A 15680-nucleotide genomic window follows, 5' to 3' on the forward strand; every position below is an offset into this window, starting at 1 on the left:
ACCTGGTGTGCTGGCGCCACAAGGCAGAGGATTAGCCTATTGAGCCATGGCACCAGCCAAGATTCATTTTCAATTATCTTTATATACAGAAGATCGATTTAGTATATATTAAGTAAAGATTTCATCTGTTTGCACCCACACAGAAACACACAGTGTAAAATATTGTTTCAGTACCAGTTATAGCATTACTTCACGTTGAACAACACATTAAGGACAGATCCCACATGAGAAGTAAGTACACAGTGACTCTTGTTGTTGACTTAACAATTTGACACTCTTGTTTATGGCATCAGTAATCTCCCTAGGCTCTAGTCATGAGTTGCCAAGGCTATGGAAGCCTTTTGAGTTTGCCAACTTCAATCTTATTCCAACAGGGTTGTGTTTTGTTTTTAAAGAAACTTTCATTGGCCACAAAATTGCATAAGTTTTTCTGACAATTTTCATGTATACAATTTTTCAGAGACTTCTTTGGCAAATTTGGTCATTCTCCCTTTCCAAGTATCATATTTGATGGCAATTATGAATTTTTCCAGAACTATGACATTTATCTTTGATTTCTGAAAGTGTCAATAGTTTAATTCAAGTTACTGACACTTTTCCTTCATGGTTATAATGGTTTTTGATGTGGATTTCTAAATTTTGTGAAAATTTTTAATTTATATTCCTTCTTAATATATTGTAATTATTTAGTTTTCAGCAATTTCATTTATATCTGTTGGTCACTCTATATTGCTCTTACAAAATTGCTCACATCTTTCAAAGTGATCATCATTTATTTATTTCATATCATCTGCATGCTTTTTCATCTGTTTTATAAATTGTAGTTAATACTAATACCTGTATATTAACATCCTAGTGCAAGTCAATCTTAGCAGTAGAATCCCATGGCCATCTTGGTTGTTATTATGAGGTCCCCAACTCCATCACAATACTATAAATGTTCCTGGCTACCATATTTTACACATATTTTTAGAAATATCTTAGACTCATTTGATAATTCATCATTTTCAAGTTTTTTTTTTTTACTTTTTCTGGACTTTATGGAATTTTAACTTTATCTTTTATTTTTAAAGGTTCTAATAGAATATTTCCAGATATAGACATCTTTCCCTTAAGATTTTTGTGGTACATTACAAATTTCCCCATACCTCTGGCCCCTTATCCCCTAATAATATCTCATATCATTATACTTATATACTTATCACAATTAATGAACCACAGCTATAGTTCTAAACTTTTTAATCCAAATTTCTTTTATCTCTTCCACCCAGCCCAGAGTCTGTCAATTAACATTCTGTGTTCAGAATAAGTTTTTCTTTTAATATTAACTTCCACATGCAAAGGAGAACAAGCAGTTTTTGTGTCTCTGAGTCTGGTTTATTTCACTCAATGTTATGTTCTCTATTTGTAGCATCCATTTTACTACAAATGACAGGACTTCATTCTTTTTATAGTTGAATAATAGTTCATTGTGAATATATATCCCATTTTCTTTATCCATTCATCTTATTAAGCATATTTGGTTGATTCCATATTTTCGTTATTGTGAACAGTTCTGCTATAAACATGGTGGAGCAGAATCTCTTTGATACAATGAGTTTAAATATTTTGGATAATACTCAGTGTTGGTATCATTGGATCATATGGAAATTCTATTTCTAGATTTCTAGGACATCTCAATATTGTTTTCAATAGTGACTGTATAAAGTACACTCCTGATAACAGTGTATAAAATTCTACTTTTTCTATATCCTCACCAGCATATTAATGCTCTCTCCTTTTTGATAATAATCATTGTGATAAGGGTGAAGTGATATTAATTTGCACTTCCCTGATAGCTAACATTATTGAGCATATATATGTATGTATGTGTGAGTGTGTGTGTTGATCATTTGCATTTACACTTTTAAGAACTGTCTATTCAGGTCCTTTGCTCATTTTTTAAATATGTATTTATTTATTTGAAAGTCTGAGTTACACAGAGAGAGGAGAGGCAGGGAGTCAGAGAGAGAGAGGTCCTCCATCCAATGGTTCACTCCCCAATTGGCCACAATGGCTGGAGCTGTGCCAATCCAAAGCCAGGAGCCAGGAGCTTCCTCTAGGTCTCTCACACGTGTGCAGGGGCCCAAGGACTTGGGTCATCTTCCACTGCTTTCCCAGCTAATAGCAGAGAGCTGGATTGGAAATGGAGCAGCTGGGTCTTGAACTGGCATCCATATAGGATGCCGGCACTTCAGGCCAGGGAGTTAACCTGCTTGCCACAGTGCCAGACCCTCTTTGCTCATTTTTAAACTGGATTGATTTTTGAGTTACATATGTACTCTCATATTAACCCTTTGTTGGAGCTTGCAAATATTTTCTCCCAATTTTTCAGACTTCTCTTAACTCCCTGATTGCTTCTTTTGCTGTGCAGAAGCTTCTGAGTTTGATATAAATTCATTTGTCTAGTTCTTCATGTGTCAGTGTTTTTGGGGTCTTATCCAAGAAGTCATCATGTTACACAAATATCTTGGAGAGTTTCCCCCTATATTTTCTTTCAGAAAGTTCAGAGCCAGAGATTAAAATCTTAAATTTAGGTTTTTGATCCACCTTGAGTAGATTTTATATATAATGAGAGGTTAATACCACACACACACACACTTTAGTTTTGAAGAACTGTTTATTGAAAAGACTACCCCTTTTTAAATGTACATTCTATGGAACTTTGGTCAAAAATCAGTTGCCTGAATGCACATGAAGTGATTTCTGGACATTTTATTTTCTTCCATTGGTCTATTTGACAATTTTATGTTATTACTGAAACTTTGTAATATGCTTTGAATCAGGTACTATGATGCCTCGACCTTTATTGAAAAATGAAATGACACAGATTGCTAGGTACAAGATCAATATAGGGCTTGGCATTATGGCATAGCATGTAAAGCTACTGCCTACAAAGCCAGCATTCCAAATGGGTACCAGTTTGAGTCCTGGTATCTCCATTTCTGATCCAGCTCCCTGCTAATAGCCTGGGAAAGCTGTGGAAGATGCCCCATGTTCTTGGACCCCTGAACCCATGTGGGAGACCAGAAGAAGTTCCTGGTTTCTGGCTGGCTCTGGCCTGGCCTAGTTTAGTTGTTGTAGCCATTTGGAGAGTGAAGCAGTAGATGGAAGATTCTCTCTCTCTCTCTCTCTCTCTCTCTCCTCTTTCTCTCTCTCTCTGTAACTCTGCTTTTCAAATTAATAGAAAAAATTAAAAATTATTTTAAATGAGACATATCTATCCATCTAATCAACAGAATTGCTATGTACAAAGAAGACACAAATAGGAAACAATTTTAAAGGACACAGACAGACTAGAAAATGAATACCCATATGAGAAATGAAACAAGGAAGGACTAATCTATGTAATATCTTCAAGTGTTATTTAAAAAAATATACAGTAGTACATAATTCCTATCAGTTTGTTTGACAAAGATTTTAAACAAAGTTTGAGAAAACATTGTATTTTCATCAAAATTGATACAGGCATTTCTTTTTGGTGATTTTAGCTCCCACATAAAAAGGAGAACCTGTGGTATTAGTCTTTCTGTGTCTGTCTAGCATGTTTTTGTTTTTGCTTTTTTGCTCAAGTTTACTTTGCTATTCTGGGTATTTTTTCATACATATTTTTGGATTGTTTTTCTACTTCTATAAAGAATGTCATTGGTATATTGACTGGGATTACACTGAATGCATACTTAAGATACTATAGATTCTTAATGATAATCTTACAATCCATGAGCAAGAAATATCTTCACATTTTTATGTCCTTGATGATTTCTTTCATCGATATTTTATAAATTTTATTGTAGAGATCTTTCATTTCTTTGGTTAAATTTATTCCTAAATATTGGATTGTGTTTGTGATATTGTGAATGGGATTTCAAACCTGACGTCTCTTTCATTATCATTGTTGGTACATAAAAATCCTACTGTTTTGGTTTGCTCCCTTTGTAACTGATTTCACTGAACTGATTTATGAATTGTAACAGCTTTTTGCTGTAGTGCTTGGTTTTCATCCAGGTACAACATCATGAAATTTGCAAATGTTAATTTTAAAAGTTTATTTGAAAGGCAATTACAGAGAGGGCAAGGCATAGAAAGAGAAATATTCCATCTATTTGTTCACTCCCCAAATGGCTGCAACAACCAGGCCTGGGTCAGTCTGAAGCCAGGAGCTAGAGATTTATCCAAGTCTCCCACATAGGTTCAGGGGCCCAAGCACTTGGTCCGTCCTCTGCTGCTTTCCCAGGTGCATCAGTAGAGAGGTGGATCATGAGTGGAGTATCCAAGAATCCAACTGGTGACCATATGGGATACTCATGCTGCAGGCGGTGGCTTTACCCATGATGCCACAGAGCTGGTCCCAAATATGGCTATTTTGAATTACTACTTTGCAATTTTAATTACCTTATTTATTTTCCCTCCCAAAATGTTCTTGCGAGTACTTCCAACAATATACTGAATAAGAATGGTGAAAAATGGACATTTTTCTACTATTCCATATTTGAAAAGAGTGATTTCTGCTTTATACTTTTCAGTATAAAAGTAGCTGTTGGTCTGTCTTATAAAGGCTTTATAATTTTGAGATGTGTTCTTTTTAATCTAATTTGTAGAGGATTTTTTTATTATAGAGATATTCGATTTTATCAATTGCTTTCTGTGTCTGTTAAAATGCTTACATGATTTTTCCCTCATTCTGTTGATGTGATTTATGAGGTTTTTGATTTTCAAATGTTGAATCACCCTTGCATCTTTAGATGAAACCAAACTTACTGTTATGTATAATCACTGGTGTAGCTTTGGATTTGGTTTACTAATGTTTTGTTGAAAACTTCTGCATTTATGTTCATGAAGCATACTGGTCTGTAGTTTTATTTTTTGTGTTGTGTCTTTGGTTTTGGTATTGGTAATGCCAGCTTTCTGAAAAGTATTTTATAGTTTTCTTTTTAAAAAATATTTATTTACTTGAAAGGCAGTTACACAGACGTGGAGGAGGGGTAAGAGAAACAGCAAAAGCAAGAGTGAGCAAGAGAGAAAGAGTCTTTCATCCATTGGTTTACTTCCCAAATGGCTGCAAAGGCCAGGGATGAGCCAATCCTAAGACAGGAGCCAGGAGCTTCTTCTGGGTTTTCCTCATGGGTGCAGGGGTCCAAGGACTTGGGCCATCTTCTACTGCTTTCCAAGGCCATTAGAAGAGAGCTGGATCTGAAGTGGAGCTGCCAGGCTCCAAATTTTCAAATTGGCACCCACGTGGGATGCTGGCATTCAGGCCGGGGCTTTACCTGCTTCTGCCACAGTGCTGGCCCCTTACAGTTTTGTATACTCTAAAATATTTTGCAATAATTTGAAGAGTATTTGAGTTATTCCTTTTTAAATGTTTTATAGAATTTAGGGTTTTCTTTGTTGGGAAACTTTTATTAATTACTACTTCAGTAGTATTTCTTCCTATGGCCTACTTATATTTTCTATATCTTCCTTGTTTAATCTTAATATGTTACACATATTCAGGAATTTATTTGAGGCTTTTAATTTGTTAACACACAGTTCATAGCAGCTTTTTATGACCCATCATATTCTGTAGTATCAATTGTAATGTCTACTTTTCTTCTCAAATTTTATTTATTGAGGTTTTTTCTTCTTTCTTTTGTTACTCTGGATAAAGGCTTTTCTATTTTCTTTATCTTCTTAAAGAACCAGCTATTTGTTTTATATCTCTAATATTCTTTTAGTTTCAATTTCATTTATGACTGTTCTTATATTTATTTTTTCTTGTGCCCTGCTAATTTTTGCCTATGGCTTGTTTTTCTTTATCTGTGTTTTTTTTTAAAGATTTATATTTTTTTTGAAAGTCAGAGATTTTTTTTTTGAAAGTCAGAGAGAAGAGGCAGAGAGAGAGGTCTTCCATTCACTGGTTCACTCCCCAGTTGGCCATAACGACCAGCGCTGTGCCGATCTGAAGCCAGGAGCTTCTTCCAGGTCTCCCACATAGGTGCAGGTTACCAAGGACTTGGGCCATCTTCTACTGCTTTCTCAGGCCATAGCAAAGAGCTGGATCGAGGCCAGCACCATGGCTCACTTGGCTAATCCTCCACCTGCAGTGCTGGCACCTCAGGTTCTAGTCCCGGTTGGGGCACCGGGTACTAGTCCAAGTTGCTCCTCTTCCAGTCCAGCTCTCTGCTGTGGCCTGGGAAGGTAATGGAGGATGACCCAAGTGCTTGGGTCCCTGCACCTGCATGGGAGACCAGGAGGAAGCACCTGGTTCCTGGCTTCAGATTGGCACAGTGCCAGTTGTGGCAGCCAATAGGGGAGTGAACCAACAGAAGGAAGACCTTTCTGTCTCTCTCTCACTGTCTATAACTGTCTCTGTCTCTCTCTCTCTCACTGTCTAACTCTGCCTGTCAAGAAGAAGAAGAAGAAGAAGAAGAAGAAGAAGAAGAAGAAGAGCTGGATAGAAAGTGGAGCAGCTGGGTCTCCAACCAGTGCCCATATGGGATGCCAGCACTTCAGGCCAGGGTGTTAAACCACTGCACCACAGTGCTGGCCACTTTTTCTGGGTTTTTGAGATGCAGCATTAGACCATTTATTTAAGATCTTTCAAATTTAAGTGTAAACACTTGTCATTATAAAATTTCCTCTTAATACTGCTTTTGCTGTGTTCTATGCTTTGATATGTTGTGTTTTCATATTCATTTAAGAAATTTTCTGACCTTTTTTTAATTTTTTAAAATGATACATTGGTCATCATGTTGTTTAATTTTCATGTACCTGTGAACTTTCCAGTGCCCTTTTTTTTATTATTATTGATGTCTAGTTTGATTGATTTCAGTCTGAGAAGGTAGGTACATGGTATGATTTCAATCTTTTGAAGTTTTTGAGACTTGATTTCTTCATTAGTAATCAGTGTCAGCATTGTCTACATGTGCCACAGGTTTCTGTTCTTCAGCCTTTTGTGGATGTTACAGTATGACTTTGAAGTGGCATGAGCTTCCATATAGGTTCTTAGTCCCTAGAGTTGTCAGTCATACTGGGGTTTGTGATGTCTGTATCCACATTTCTGGTCATGCTACCCTTTTCTACCAGGCAAATATGAATATTTCTGGTGCTTGTGGCAGCAAAATTTATGGCCTTTTTACTATACTATGTGGATAAGACATTCCCCAGGTCCTGATATGTTAGCCTGACTAATATCCAGAAATTTAGCATAATGAGTTCAAGTCCCAAGTCTTGGAAATGTTAAGGAGACATTCCCTGAGTCCTACAGGGTGAATACAGTTTATGCTGAGGGTTGTGTATCAGCAGGTCTGGGTCTGGAGCACTGTAATGCTTATAGGTTCCATTCCCTAGGGTCTAGGTGTATTTACATGACTCTCTGAAATACAGTACACAGAGTGACAGCCCTGGAGATACAGGATACAGTGGGGTCCTTATCCAGGTCTCTCAGGTTGACTGCCAATTATTCCAGGGATTGAATTCCAGCCTGAAGCATGCAAAGATAGGACTGTATAACTCCCACAGATGAGTGTTATTCCAGGGTTTATAACACCAGCAGCAGCAATCCTAGAGCTTCAGATATTGGAGAGAACTTTCCTTTGTGCCTACAAGGCATGCAAAAATGATGCACTGTCCTGCCTTCCAGCACCACGTGCCAAGAGTTTCAGAAGAGGCCTCTTTAGTTCTGGTACTCTGGAATTCTGTATGAGATGCTACTGGTTACTAGCCATATGAGGCCATGAGAATTTCTCTATATCATACAGAGCAAGCAAGTAGAGCTCCAGAGCTCCTGCAGTTGCAGAATTCACAAGGGCTGCTCTCTACCATGGAAAATGCCCATGCTGTTTCTGGGGAATTCTGGTAGCAAAGGGGCTGCTTGCTTCATCCAAGGCAGGTGGAGTACAGTAGCTTCTTAAAAGTAGCTTGGGTCTGGCACTTTAGGGACAGACGAAGGCAATGTGGGTTTTGTCTTGGAAGCAAGGAAGTTGCTCAAAACCCAATCATCCCCCACAAATCTGCTTTCACTTGTAGAAAGCCTCCAAAAGGAGACACTGTATTGAATATTTTCCCATTTTGCATTAAAATGAGTATCTTGGCTGGGAAAGAAGGTTTTAAAACATAGTCTTATGTTTATATAACAAGGTAAATAATTTTTTTACTAACCACTTTTTACACAAACTTAAAGTTATCATTAAATTCTAGAATTAATTCCAAAGACTGAAATGATTACCTCCACTGAGATAGCTACAACCTTATAGCTAATGTGTGCTCTTCCCCTCCCCCCCCCCCGTTTGTTCAACAAGCAGACCCACCAATCATCATTTCACTAGCTGAAAGGCACTAAATAATTTTCTTCATAGTACCACAGGGACCTAATATCTCCAAGTCAAACAGATAATTGGTTTCTTGATTTTGACACCAAGAAATGAATCAGTAAGTTATCAGAGGATGACTTCATAATTGCAGAAGGGTTTTAACTTGCTTGCCTTTTTGGGAAATGAAATTATATTTTCCAATAGACATATCTATCACAGTACCTGACAGAGATAATCAATACATCATCATAAATAAAACCAGCAAGCATACCATAGTGATTATTTGCACTTTTAATGCATTTGTTAATCTTTATTGGATAGATTTATTGTCATACAATGAAGATAACTAGGTAAAAGCTCTGTCAATCATATGGAAAAACATAAAGGTCACTTTTTAAAAGTAAAACTTTCAAGTTTGCACTTAAAAACCAAACTAAACAAAAAGCACACTGGCAAGGTGGTTTTCACAGAATGACACACTATATTCAAAACTGAGAAAATGAAACAATATTGATGCCCCATTCTTAAAAATTAGTCAGATTTTTCCCAAAAAAAATAAGGTAGACACTCCTAGTGCTGAGTTCTGCTGAAACTTTAAAATATATATTAAAATAAAAATACCAAAAGTGGACAGCTCCACATAAAATGAGAACACATTTACCTAACAAAATTCAGAAAGAGTCCTGATTTCCCCACCACTGAAATCCTGTAAGTTTCATTGGGCTAATGATGCTTCACTGCCCTACTCTGTTATTAGTGGTCAACAAATGTAGATTCTGAATCTACTTTTTTTCTATCCAATTAAAGAACTACATTGGTGATGAGGCAGAAAATGAACAAATTAAATGCAAATACTTTAATTTTCAGAAATTTTGATTTTTTCATTACTTTACCTCTCCCCAAATTGAAAGAAATATTTTTGAAATGTTTCTAATAAATTAGTATAGAAAAATTATGCTTGGTACATTAACAGAGAAGCTATCCATTTTCTCAAAGTATAGGAATTTCAATTATTTTATTATTTGGTTTGTGGTCATTTGTATTATCACAATCGCCATAAAAATGATAACTTCAAAATTAAGCCTACAAATAGAGATAAATAATTATATTTTTATGAATTGTCCATGAGGTAAATGTTATCCAAACATCTCTTATAGATTTCCATTATTCATTATTCCTGAAAAATCACTTCAGAGACAAAACAATTTTTTGTTTCAAATTTGTGACAACATCTTAATACTTCTGATAACTATAATCAATAGCAGGTAGTAAGACTTGTTTTCCGATGTGTTATATTAATGTATTTAAGTAATTAATAATGTATTTTAAGATAATTCTATTAATGTGTAAGTTTAGTGAAGAAATCTTAATAACACCAGAGATTGCTTAAAAGTGAAAAAGTACTATAATTTGAATGAAACTGGCTCATATCGAAGATTCCCTTCCAAAAGAGAAATTCTATAAATTAATAAACTTAAAATTTGATTTTATTACTAGGCATTTATCTTCATAAAAATATAACATTTAATTTATATCTAATAGTTTAGTTCATTTGTATATTATAAGTACTACAGTATTTTTCTTAGCTTATTCTTAAAAAAAAAAAAAAACTACAAGATAACACTTTGGCTCTCCTGAACTGAAAATAATGAAAATGTTGTTCACTATGAACTGCTTAAAAAAAGTACATAGGCTGGCACCATGACTCACTTGGCTGATCCTCTGCCTGCAACACCAGTACCCTGGGTTCTAGTCCCGGTTGGGGCCCCGAGTTCTATTCCCAGTTGCTCCTCTTCCAGTCCAGCTCTCTGCTGCTGCCCAGGAAGGCAGGAGGATGGCTCAAGTGCTTGGGCCCTGCACCTGCATGGGAGACCAGGAGGAAGCACCTGGCTCCTGGCTTTGGATCAGTGCAGCACGCCAGCCATAGCAGCCATTTGGGGGGTGAACCAATGGAAGGAAGACCTTTCTCTCTGTCTCTCACTGTCTAACTCTGCCTGTCAAAAACAAATATAAACATATGACCTTGGGAACATTTTGAAGCACAAAATCCCTGACATGACACCAGAAGTACATAAGGACATTTAACACACACGGGTCCTTTCTAGCATGTCATATGACAACTTGTAAGATTTTCTTGGTAATACTCAGGCAATATGCATGTTTGTGATTCAGAAAATCTGATGAGGTTGCAAGCAATGAAAATAATAGGTGATCCTAGTAGGAAAAAAAAGCTTGAAGTCCCTTCCTTCTTTCCTTGAAAGCCCTAAGAAAGGGTGCCTTCTTCCACATGAGGGGCAGAAGGGCTAAATCTCAAAACTAGGTGGGAGGAGACCTGGAAATTTAGGGACCTCCTGCCAGCCTGCATGCTCTGTATTAAACATGGTTTATCCCCTCTGAAACTCATGGGCACGGTTAATCCAGTGATGAGAAATTCAGCAGTGAGAACAGGTGAGGCCCTGTAGGAAGTGATCAGGATAAATCCATTCATGTGTTCATGGATTAATGCCTTATCCCTAGGGGACTGCAACATAGACCACTTTGGATTGGCCCCCTCTGCACCCCTTCTTTCTGTCCACTGGTCTCTGTGCCACCCCAGGCCTCTACCAACAAGAAGACCATCACCGGACGCTGCCCCTAGACCCTGCACCAAAACCGTGAGGTCAATAATACCGCTTCCTTCTCACGCACCGAGCCTGTGCTGCTGCACGATTAGCAACAAGAAAACTGACCCAGACCCCTATGCCGAGAGGACTGCTTGAGATCTGCTGCCTCACTCAAGGAAATCGGGTCATACAGGAAGTTCAAGTTCTCCCTCACCACACAGAAATTGGAAAGCTGATGACCCAGGGTTCAAAGAAGCTGCAGGCGGGGACTGCACACCACCCCATGGTCCTGACAGCCAGCCCACTGCATACCGGAGTCCTAGCGTCCTCCTGAGGGCTCCTGCGGTGTGGGAAACACAAACAGTAGCACTGGCTGAGCCGCCTGGAGCCCCTCTCAGGAGATATACCTTGTTCAATGACCGCACTTTGTGCAGTTCTTCTTGTCAGTGTATACATTTTAGAAATTGATTACAGCAGAAAACACATATATTTAAAAAAACTTGTCCTTTAGGGAAATTTTAGACCTATAGAGCTAAAGAAAAAAAAAGGTACAAATGTGAACTTTTGAATAAACATCTAGCTTTCATGAATGCATGGTGTTATAAACCACACTAAATATATCACTGAGAACCAGAAGTAAATTGGACTGTCTTATTTTGTGATTTGAAATCTAACATCTTTTACTTTTCCTGCACAGAAGGTAAATTATGTTGTGATATGAAACTCAGTCTAAGTTTAGATACACAGGGGCAAGTTGCTTGCTCTAATGAAAACAAATCTGTTAGATCACTTACCCCAGATATTCCACTACCTTTAAAATAATATATCTATCATAGTGCATCATGAAGAAAATATATTTATGCCTAAAAATTTAAGTACAACTATTACAAACTATTTAACAAAACTTAAAATTGTATGTTTTCAATATTGTGAAATGGAACATTTTTCTTTGCTTCCCAATAAAAGCATGTCACAGTTTAATGTCTTGAGAATAAGAAGTGAGAGTTTATAAAGTGAAATACATTTTAAGGAGAGAATTTATAATGTTCATTTTTGAACTATTTATAAAATGTTCATTTTGAAATGCATTTTTACTTCATTTGCATTTTAAAGTTGTAACATTATCTATATATAAGTATTTTCATTCATCCTTACTGGTTATTGCAAACTACCACCTACCAGAATTAATTGCTTCCAACCATTTACAATTTGTTTCTTGACTTCAATTAACAATAATCGCACCTTGGATAAACCTCATTGGCTATGATACTGCCACTGTGCAAACCTCTCTCTTCACTTCAAAGAAAAATAATTGATATATCTCTTGAGAAAACAAGTAAAAATAATTTGGTATCGTTTTACAAAATTGAAGTCCACAGAACTCTAAAACAACTGCAGGAATATTCTATAAACATGTACCCATACATATTGTTCTTACAATAGATTCATACCCATGTCACATGAGAGGAATTCCTTGCTCAAATTCAAAATTTTACATTCTTATCAGTATTTAATATGGTGACTGTAGTTGGCACAAGAAATTCTCTTTTTTAATATTTATTTATTTGAAAGTCAGAGTTACAGAGAGGCAGAGGCAGAAGTGGTCAGAGAGAGGTCTTCTATATGCTGGTTCACTCCCCAAATGGCTGCAACAGTGGGAGCTGCACTGATCTGAAGCCAAGATCCAGGAGCTTCTTCCAGGTCTCCCATGTGGGTGCACAGGCCCAAGGACTTGGACCATCTTCTACTGCTTTCCCAGGCCATAGCAGAGAGCTGGATGGGAAGTGGAGCAGCCAGGTCTCAAACCACCACCCATGTGGGATGCCAGTACTGCAGGCAACAGCTTTACCTGCTGTGCCACAATGCTGGCCCCACACAAGTGATTCTCTACAATTAAAAGAAGAAATTTGGGTATGATCACTTTTCTAGCCTTCTTTTTTATTGGGGGGGGCAGAGTGTTTGAATTTAGACTGACAAGGATTCAGCCCACTGCACAAAGAAAAATGCCTAAATATTAGAACATTGCTCCTGACCCCTCCTCAGTTGTTCTTCTATATGGGATTTCTTAATGACTTACATGATTGGAGATATGGGAAGCAGTAAATGAGCTACCATACTTCCTTGTGTTGTACTTAGGATGTTTTAGGATGCCTACAAATGAACATGAGTTCTTGTCTGCCCTCATTTATACTGTAAATTTAGAACATAATCTGTGCACTGCAAGTGACTAGGTAAGGATACAAGGTACTGGGGCAACAGAAGGGAGTCTTTTTTGCTAAGCACCAAGACTAACAACTCTGTGGGCTATAAAGCTCACATTTCCTTCCATGTCTAGCTTTAAATCATTCAGAATTCAGAGAAAGTAGGAATGTAAGTTATGAACACTCTTCACTGCCACAAATTTTATGATACTCATGAGTTTATATTCAGGAATGACTTAAAATTTAAACAAAAACACCATAGTGAATTTTGAGGGATTCATCAATATCTATATTTGTAATTAAAATTCACATCTATAATTATATCTACTTCCACATGATTTGACAGGAATTATTATCTGGGATGGGTATTTAACAATGCCTTTTATAATTTTAATATTGTATCAAAAAATAATCCTCAAAACACTTGGGAAGTTGATGCTATAAACATGTTTACCCAAAAATTAAATATCTTGGAAAAAATTTAACTAAAGATGTGAAAGATCTCCACAATGGAAATTATAAAACATTAAAGAAAAAAAAAACAGAAGAACACACAAGAAAATGGAAAAATCTTCCATGTTTGTGGATTGGAAGAATTAATATCATAAAAATGTTCAAACTATCCAAAGCAATTTATAGATTCAATGAAATCCCAGTAAAAATACCAAGGACATTGTTCTCAGATTTGTATGGAAACACTAGAGACCCCAACTAGCTGAAGCAACTTTAAACAAGGAAAATAAAGTCAGAATCATCACAATACTAGATTTCAAGAATTACTACAGGGCCAGGGCAGTTATAAACAAAACAGCCTAGAAGTGGCACAAAAATAGACATGTACACCAAAGAAACAAAATATAAACCACAGAAGTTAATCCATGCATCCACAATCAACCAATGAACTGAAAATCAATCTCTGAAGAAAGGATTATCTCTTTAACAAATGGTGCTAGAGAAATTGGACCTCTATATTCAGAAGTATGAAATAAGACCCGTATTAGCACCCTATACAAAATCAACTCACAATTGATCAAGGATCTACATCTATGACCTGATATTATCAAATTACTAGAGGAAACCATTGGGGAAACTCTGCAAGACATTGGCATAGGCAAAGATGTCTTGGAAAAGACCCCAGAAGCACAGGCAATGAAAGAAGAAAGAGCCAAAAGCAAAGAAGCTTCTGTGTTGCAAAGAAAACACTCAGCAGCAAAGTGAACGTACAGAACTGAAGAATATAGTTGTACTCTATATAATTGATAAAGGGTTAATATCCAATATCTATAAAGACCTGAAGGGACTCAACTACAATAAAACTTATTGTGGCATAGCATGTTAAGCTTCTGACTACAGTGCCAGCATCCCATATGGGCAATGGTTTGAATCCCAACTGCTCCACTTCTGATCCAGCTCCCTGAATGTGTGTCTGAGAAGGCAGCAGAGGATGGCCCAGGTGCTTGGACCCCTGCACCTAGAGGGAGTTCCTGGCTCCTGGCTTTGGACAGGCTCATCTCTGACTGCTGTGTTCATTCAGGCAGTGAACCAGCTGATGGAGGACTTCTCTCTGTCCATCTCTCTCTCTAACTCTGCCTTTCAAATAATTACATACATACATACATACATACATACATCTTTCTAAAAAAGAGATGGGGGAGACAGGGAGAAAAAGAGAGCACTTTCATTTTCCAGGTCACTCCCCAAATGTCTGCAATGGCCAGGGCTAGGTTATACTCAATCCAGGAACCAAGAGATTTATCCAGGTCTTCCCCATGGATCACAAGGTCCCAGGTACTTTGTTATCTGCCACTGCTTTCCCAGGTACATTTCTAGGGAGCTGGATTGGAAGTGGAGCAGCCAGGACTTGAACCAGCATCACAGGTTGTAGCTTATCTCAGCATCACAGGTTGTGGCTTATCCCACTATACTACATGCCAGCTCCTGTCCTGTCAAAGTTCTAAACTTCTATCAAAAACCACCATGACTGTGCACAGACTCCCCCACTGTGTGGTTGTGGGCCTCTTCTGGTCAGCATTTCAGAGAATTTTCTGCAAGAGCATCGATCATTATCTTTAAATAAGTTTAAGTTACCAATGTGCTCTAAGGCCATGAACTTCAGACTAGCTCTCTATAAGGAGAGTTGTATAATATCAATTACAGGAACAGGCATTTGAGCACAAAATGCTCAGAGCAATTTGGTGGTTCCCCACTGCTTCTATTGGATCTCAGACTGAATCACTCAAATGTGTTCAAAATTTTAATGTTAGCATTTGAAAGTGCAGTATTGGGTCCAGCACTGTGGCACAGTGGGTTAAAGCCATGGCCTGCAGTATTGGCATCTCATATGGGTGATAGTTCAAGTCCTGGCTGCCCCACTTCCAATACAGCACCCTGCTAATGCACCAAGAAAGGCAATGGAGGATGGCCCAAATGTTTTGGCCACTGCACCGATGGGGACCCAGAAGAAGCTCCTGGCTCTTTGTTTCAGCTTTACTCAGCCCCCAGTTATTGCAGCCATTTGGGAACTGAACCAGCAGATGGAAGATTTC

At 37.5% G+C, this 15680-nt stretch overlaps 2 pseudogenes; both read right to left on the reverse strand.

Moving 5' to 3' along the window:
* Window positions 1-15680, reverse strand: part of LOC149120015 (inducible T-cell costimulator pseudogene) — a 60588-nt pseudogene that overhangs the window by 4025 nt on the left and 40883 nt on the right.
* On the reverse strand, window positions 12097-12220 carry LOC149120016 (U4 spliceosomal RNA; annotated as a pseudogene).

Source organism: Oryctolagus cuniculus, chromosome 20 (assembly GCF_051225735.1).
Source record: "Oryctolagus cuniculus isolate XC-2025 breed Fujian yellow rabbit chromosome 20, ASM5122573v1, whole genome shotgun sequence".
NCBI classification, from domain to species: Eukaryota; Metazoa; Chordata; class Mammalia; order Lagomorpha; family Leporidae; genus Oryctolagus; species Oryctolagus cuniculus.